Below are 7,553 nucleotides of genomic sequence, written 5' to 3' on the forward strand. Positions count from 1 at the left end.
TTCCTAAGGGGGTCCTCTGGAAGAGAATATTCTCTCCAGCAGCCACAGAGCTCAAGTTGCAGAAAATCAAGCCAAAGCCCTTATTATAAGTTTGGCTGAATGGCAGTGAAAATTTAAGTCCCAGCCTGGGAGCATGTCAGTGGCTAAAGTAAGCTTACGAATTGGTACAGGATGAGATCCTGTATCTTGGGACGGGGGATGTGTGGGAGGGTCCTACTGAAGCTGAGAACTCCTCGTCTTCAGGTTCTCAAGGGTTTATCTCACCTGAGGAAGTAGTGTATCATCACTCCCACTCCTTGAAACGTTGCCCTTCTCACCTTTGGCTGTGGAAACCAACCCCTTGTTATCTACTAAACCAGCTGTGACTTTCTCAGAAGGATATTCCAGGAAGACAATACTGAGGTCTTCATCAGTACCTGGAGTTGCCTTTAGATCTCCATTTGGACTTAAGGCACAGCAGGCTCCTAGAAGGGATGTAGAAAGTGGAGTCATGAGGAGGTACAGTAGGCTACTGAAGAGCTTAATGAGTTTGCTAATTCATTCAAGTGGAAGTTTGGGGAAATGGGTGGGAATGCAATTTTAAGGGTGTGAGGTAATGATGGAGGAAACATAAAAGTAGATCAGTTGAGTTTATTGATGCAGGACCTCTGAGTGGGGTTTCTGGGTTTAGCGTGGAAACTCCCACAGTTTAAAAAAAGGTGTCAAAATGTTTTTGAATGGTTGACTGAAGCATTTGTCAAAAGACGTCTACGGAAGAGGAATCTGCAATGCCTGATATCCCTCAGCTTAGTGTTGATGAAGGGATTTGAAAGCTCAGGGGAATGCAATGCTATAAAAGATACACTGTGTAAAACCTAGTCCTCCACAGTGTTAAGGTCCAGAAGACACGACCTTTAGTAATCCTATAAGATGCAAAACTGTGAGGGGGTGCCAGAGCAGTTGAAGAGTTTTGTTGTACCTCTTTCTCTTGTGCCAGACCTTAGGGTTGGAGATACTGTTGCTCAGCTGGATGAATTTTACTTGGATGCTGAGGTAGCAGGAGTCAGGTGGCAGCACTGAAATGACAAAGGCAAGGTGATTGTAGTTATCATCAAAGGTAACCTAGACAAAGTCATGTTCATAATGGCCTAACCAGTAATGGTCAGCACAGGCAAAGCGAATTTTATGGTGTCATGACTCATCTGGTCCTTTCGAACCAGCTAATCAATCATGAAACAGATAAGAAGCCTACTGAATTTTTGTTTAATCTGCATAAGTGGAAAATTTCTGCAACAAATGAAAGAAAGACCACAATGAATCCTGACAAAAGAGAATCTTGCTCCATGCATCAATTCCCAGACTTGAGTCAATTTGCAGATCCAGAACCCCTTGAATGAAGGACACAGCTAGGTTCTCCTGAGGAAGGGACCTTAGTAAACACCTAAAATTTTAACACTTACCCTTTCTTCTATCCTTCCCCAGAGGAACCTGCAGCCTTTTACAAGGGTAACTGTACACTGGGGTAAAGGAAACAATCAGACTTTCTGAGGTCTGTTGGATACTGGTTCTGAATTGATGCTGATTCCAGGAACCCCAAGACACATTGTGGCCCTCCATTAAAGTAGGGCCTTATCAAGGTCAGGTGAATAACAAAGTTTTGCCTGAAGTCTGACTTATGGTAGGTCCAGTGTGTCCTCAGACTCATCCTGTTGCTTATTTCCCCGGTACCAGAATGTACAATTGGGATAGATATACTTAGAAGTTGGCAGAGTTCTCTGGTTGGTTTCCTGACATGTGGAGTGAGGGCTATTATGGTTGGAAAGGCTAGATAGAAGCCTGTTGAGTGGGCTCTGCCAAGGAAAATAGTGAATTAAAAACAGTATGACATCCCTGGAGGAACTAAAGAAACCAGTCCTGAAATATGCATGGGTGGTGGTTACCACCACATCTCCCTTTAACTCTATTGTGTCAGTATGGAAGATTGATGGATCTTGGAGAATGACAGTTGACTATTGAAAACTCAATCAGGTAGTGACTCTGAGAAGCTTCTCTACCAGATGTGATGTACTGTTGAAGGCCATTCTTGGTTCTTGGCTGCCCAGCTAGCTTAGACCCAAAAGAATCACACAGAAATTGTGTTAATTAAATCACTGCTTGGCCCATTAGCTCTAGCTTCTTATTGGCTAACTCTTATATTAATTTAACCCATTTCTATTAATCTGTATATCGCCATGTGACTGTGGCTTACCAGGTAAAGTTCCCAGCATCTGTCTCTGATGGCTCCATGGCTTCTCTCTGACTCCGCCTTCCTCCTCCCATGCTATAGGCCAAGCCAGTTTCTTTATTCATTAACCAATAAAAGCAACACACAGACAGAAGGACCTCTCACACCAGTGTCCTTACTTGAACAGATTAACACATCTGGTATGTGGTATATAGCTATTGATCTAGCAAATGCCCTTTTCTCAGTTTCTGTCCATGAGGACCACCAGAAGCAATGTGCTTTCAGTTGGCAAGGACAGCAGCATATCTTTACTGTTTTGTCTCAGGGATATATTAACTCTCCATCCCTGTGTCACAACTTAGGGATCTCAATCATCTGTCTCTCCTGCAAAATGTCACACTGGTGCACTATACTGATGATATTATGCAGATTGGACTAAGTGAGCAAGAGGTAGCTACCACTTTGACCTCATTAGTAACCAATATGCAAATCAGAGGATAAGAAACAAATCCCACCAAAACGCAAGGGCCTTTTACCTCAGGGAGATTTTCTTGGAGCCCTGTGGTGTGGGGATACACAAGGATACTCCCTCTGAAGAGAAGGACAAGTTATTGCACCTGGACACTTCCACCGCCAAGAAAGAAGCACAGCACTAAGTGGACCTATTTGGAGTCTGGAGGTAGTAAACCACATTCCTCACAAGGGTGTGTTACTTCAGCCCGTACACCAAGAGACTCAGTAAGCTGCTAGCTTTGTGTGGAGCCTGGAATGGGAGAAGGCTCTTTAACAGGTCCAAGCTGCTGTGCAGGCTGCTCTACCACTTGGAGCATATGATCCAGAAGACCCAATGGTATTTAAGGTGTCAGTGGCAGATAAGGATGCTGTTTGAAGCCTTTGGTAGGCCTCTACAGGTGACTCACAGAAGAGACCTTTGGATTTTGGAACAAGGTTCTACCATCATCTGCAGACAACTACTCTCCATTTGAAAGACAGCTCTTGGCCTGTTAATGGGCCTTAGAGGAAACTGAATATTTGGTAATGGGACACTAAGATACCATGCAACTTGAGCTGCCCATCATGAGCTGGGTGTTATGTGACCCACTGTGATGGCTATTCTTTGTTGTCAACTTGACTATATCTGGAATGGATTACAATCTAGAAATGGACAACACACTTGTGGAGATTTTCTGCTTTGTTTGAAGTGGGTGAATCAACTTCTAGTCCAGACCTTTGGTGTAGGAAGATACACACCTTTAGTACAAATTGTGAGTCAGGAAGACAAACCTTTAATATGGACCATGCCTTCTGCTGGACGTCTATATAAGGACATAGAAGGAAGACTTCTGTTCTTTGCCTGCTTGCCCTCATCTTGCTAGCACAACCATTCCTTCACTACATTGGAACCTACTTCTTTGGGATTCCAGCATATACAGAAGACACATCTAGCCTTGTGGAGCTGACAACTACTAGATTCTTGAACTTTCTGTTCATAGTTAGTCATTGTTGATTAGCTGGACTACAGCCTGCAAGTCATTCTAATACCCCCCCCCCCCACAACCTCATGAGGTGTTCTCTATGATCCGTTGACTGAGGAAGAGAAGATTAGGGCCTCGTTTATTAGTGGTTAGTATGTTATGCAGGCACCACCCAGAAGTGGACAGCTGCAGCATTACAAATGCTTTCTAAGACAAGTCTGAAAGACACGGGTGAAGGAAAATCTTCACAGTGGGTGGAACTTTGGGCAGTACACATGGTCCTACATTTTGTTTGGAAGAAAAATAGCCAGATGTGAAATTGATGTGGGATTCCCCTCTGTATGCTGTGAATATGTTTTATTATCATTGGTTAATAAAGAATCTGTTTTGTTCTGTGGCAGGGCAGAATAGAGCTAGGCAGGAATGCTGGGAATGCAGGGAGAAGGAAGGCGGAGCCAGAGAGACACCATGTAGCTACGAAAGGAGACAGATGCCCAGGAATTTTACTGGCAAACCACAAGCCTCGTGGTAAATTACAAGATAATAGCAATGGGTTAATTTGAGATGTAAGAGTTTGTTAATAAGAAGCTTAAGCTAATTGACTGAGCAGTGTTTTAATTAATATAGTTTCTGTGTGATTATTTTGGGTCTGGGCAGCTGGGAAATGAACAAGAAGCCTCTGTCTACACTCAGTGACTCATGAGCTATAGCCAATGGATTGACTGCATGGTTAGGGACTTAGAAAGCATGATTAGAAAACTGGTGAGAAAGACATCCGGGGAAGAAGCATGTGGATCCATCCAAATGTTTGAAAGATGTGATGATACATGTGTCCCATGTAAATGCTCATCAAAAAGTGACTCCAGTTGAGGAGGAGTTCAAACATCAAGCAGACAGGATGACCCTTTCTGTGGATAGTGAGTCTCTTTCCCCAGCCGTTCCTGCTGTCGCCCAGTGGGCCCATGAACAGGGACTATGGTGGCAGAGATGGGGTTATTCATGGGCATAGCAAAAAGATGAAATGGCCTTTTGGAGAAACAGCTACAATGTCAATTAGGTGGCAGAAACCTGGAGAGTTGGTGCGGGGTCCTCCAGAAGGTGGTATACGCTTGGAATCAGCATCCAGTGTATGGCATGGTTTCTCCCATAGCCAGGACCCATGGTTCTAGAGATCACAGGGTGGAAAAGGGAATAATTCCACTCACTATCACTCCTACTGACCCACTAGGAAAATTTTTGCTTTCTGTTCCTGTGACCTTAAGTTCTGCATGCCTAAAAGTTTCCAGAGGGAGGAGCGCTTCTGCCAAGAGCCACAACAAGCATTCCATGGAACCAGAAATTCAGACTTCCACCTGGCTACTTAGGGCTTCTAATGCCCTTAAATCAGTAGGCTAAGAAAGAAATAACAGTATCAGAAGGGGTTATTGATCCAGATTACCATGGGGAAACTGGAATGCTTCTTCACACTGGAGGTAAGAAAGATTATGTCTGGAGTATAGGAGATCCTTTAGGGTGTCTCCTGGTGCTACTGTGTCCTGTGATTAAAATCAGTAGGGAACTACAACAGCCTAATCCAGGCAGGATGACAAAGGGCATATACCCAGCAGAAATGAAGGAAGGGTCAGTCCTCCAGGACAAGAGTCAAGGCCTGCTGAGGTTCCTCCCAAGGTTGGAGAAAATACACAAGGGGTAGTAGAGGAAGGTAGTCATAAGTACGTAAGGCCTAGCCAGTTGCAGAAATGAGGATTATGGTTAACATGAGTGTTTCTGTTGTATTTTGTTAAGAATGTATTTGTACAGATATTTGTGTTTTCTTTCCTCAATTTCTTTATCATGTGATGTAACATCATATAAGAGAATAAAGTGGTTATTATATTTAAGTTTGAGATACTAAAAGAATGTCCCTCAAGGGACTAAAACCCCCAGGTGGAGAATGCATCTGTGAGAGATTTTTTGCTTAATTTGAAGTAGGAAAATCCACTTTTTTTTTGATACAAGGTTTCTTTGTACACAAGGCTACAGCCCTGGCTGTCATAGAACTAGTTCTGTAGACCAGCCTGGACTAGAACTGAGACATCTGCCTGCCTCTGCCTCCTGGGTGCTGGGATTAAAGGCATGCACTGCCTGGCTGGAAAATCCATTCTAATCTAGATCTTTGAGTTAGGAACACACACACACACACACACACACACACACACACACACACACACGCACGCACGCACGCACACACACACACCCATCCACTCTTTAATCCAGATCTTTCAAACGTGGAAAGGACATACCTTTAATCCAGTTCTTGAGGAGGGAGGACACACCTTCAATCTGGATCACTCCTTCTGCTGAATACCTGTAAAGGACATGGCAGGAGGAAGCTTTTGCTCTTTCCTACTTGTCCTTACCTTACTTTGCGTTTATTCCTTCATTGGCATTAGAACCTACTTCTGGATTCCAGCATCTACTGGAGACCAGTTGTGACATCCAATCTTGTGGACTGAGCAATTACTGGATTCTTAGACTTTCCGTTCAAAGCAATCCATTGTTGGATTAGCTGGACCACAGCCTGTAAGTCATTATAATAAATCTTCCATATCTATCTATCTGTCTGTCTGTCTGTCTGTCTGTCTGTCTGTCTGCCTGCCTGTCTGTCTGTCTGTCTATCATCTATCTATCTATCTATCTATCTATCTATCTATCTATCTATCTATCTATCTATCTTTCAAGAGTCAGTCTATAAATTCTGTTATTCTAGAGAACCCTGACCAATACCATGTGTTTGGTTTATTAGAAGCTGAGTAAAAGTCCAGGGGTCAGTGGTTCTCAACTGGATATTTTGCTTACTTGGCAAAATCTAGTAATATCTGGGCCCACTAATTGTTTTCATTGCTGGGGTTCAAATTCAGGGCCTCTCACTATAGTCAGTACCCTACCTTTGGATAGTATCTTCCCTCGTGGGGGATAGAGGATGTGCTACTGGCTGTTAGTGGGTGGAGCACAAGGATGATGTTAAAGGAACAGAACACTCCATTGTGACAGAAATTTGTGCAGTCCCAAATGTCAGTTGAGAAATCTGCCTCCAGTTTTCTCTACAAGGGGAATTTAGGGTGGAGGTGGGGAATTTAGAGAAGGGGATTACTCTGGCAGTGACAAAAATCAAATGCTTTTTAGACACAACTCTAACCTCTGTAAGGAGGATGGATCCGGGGTTTTAGCAGCAGGAGAGGCCCTGGGCTTACTCTTGTACACTCTCTTGGGGAAGCAAAAGTCTCGCAACTCATTTTACCAAAGCAGCTGCCTTAGTGTTCACAGTCAAGGCTATGGAGACATGGACTGTGAAACATATCCAGCCACACTGCCGTACTAAGAAACGTGAGGCCCAAGTGAGTCTCTCTCAGTGGACTAACTATATTTTATTAATTTTCCCAAGGTAGAACTATAAATACACACTTGTAATCCTAGCAATTGGAAGGCTGAATCAGGGGACTGAGAGTTGAAAACTGTCATGGGATGCACAGAAATACTTTTTTTTAAAGTAGGAGAGCCATAAATTTTAGAGGGTGTATGAGCACCCAGTGTCTTCCCAGCCAAACTGTGTACCCTGTAATCACCACACACAGGCTGTGTGACTCCAAAAGAAGCCAAGGACTCCACCCAGGCCTCAGAGCCTTAGCCTCTTAAAACCGAGAATGGGTCTGTTCCTCCTGACTTCTTCAGAATTCAGATGTGCTCGGTCAAAAGAAAACAGTATTGGAAGAGCAACATGGGGGAATTCTGTCTCTGTAGTCTCTGCTTTAATACTGTCAGCCTGAGGGAAAGGTGAGCTTGACTCACTGGGGCCGTTCAGGGAAGACTGAAGCACACAAGTATAGTACTGAAAA

At 43.7% G+C, this 7,553-nt stretch overlaps 1 pseudogene; it reads left to right on the forward strand.

Annotated features, from left to right (window-relative positions):
• The first annotated feature begins 909 nt into the window (after nucleotides 1-909).
• On the forward strand, nucleotides 910-7,039 carry LOC121676942 (annotated as a pseudogene).
• The last annotated feature ends 514 nt before the right edge of the window (nucleotides 7,040-7,553 follow it).

The sequence above is a fragment of the Arvicola amphibius genome, chromosome 12 (genome assembly GCF_903992535.2).
Source record: "Arvicola amphibius chromosome 12, mArvAmp1.2, whole genome shotgun sequence".
Taxonomy (NCBI): domain Eukaryota; kingdom Metazoa; phylum Chordata; class Mammalia; order Rodentia; family Cricetidae; genus Arvicola; species Arvicola amphibius.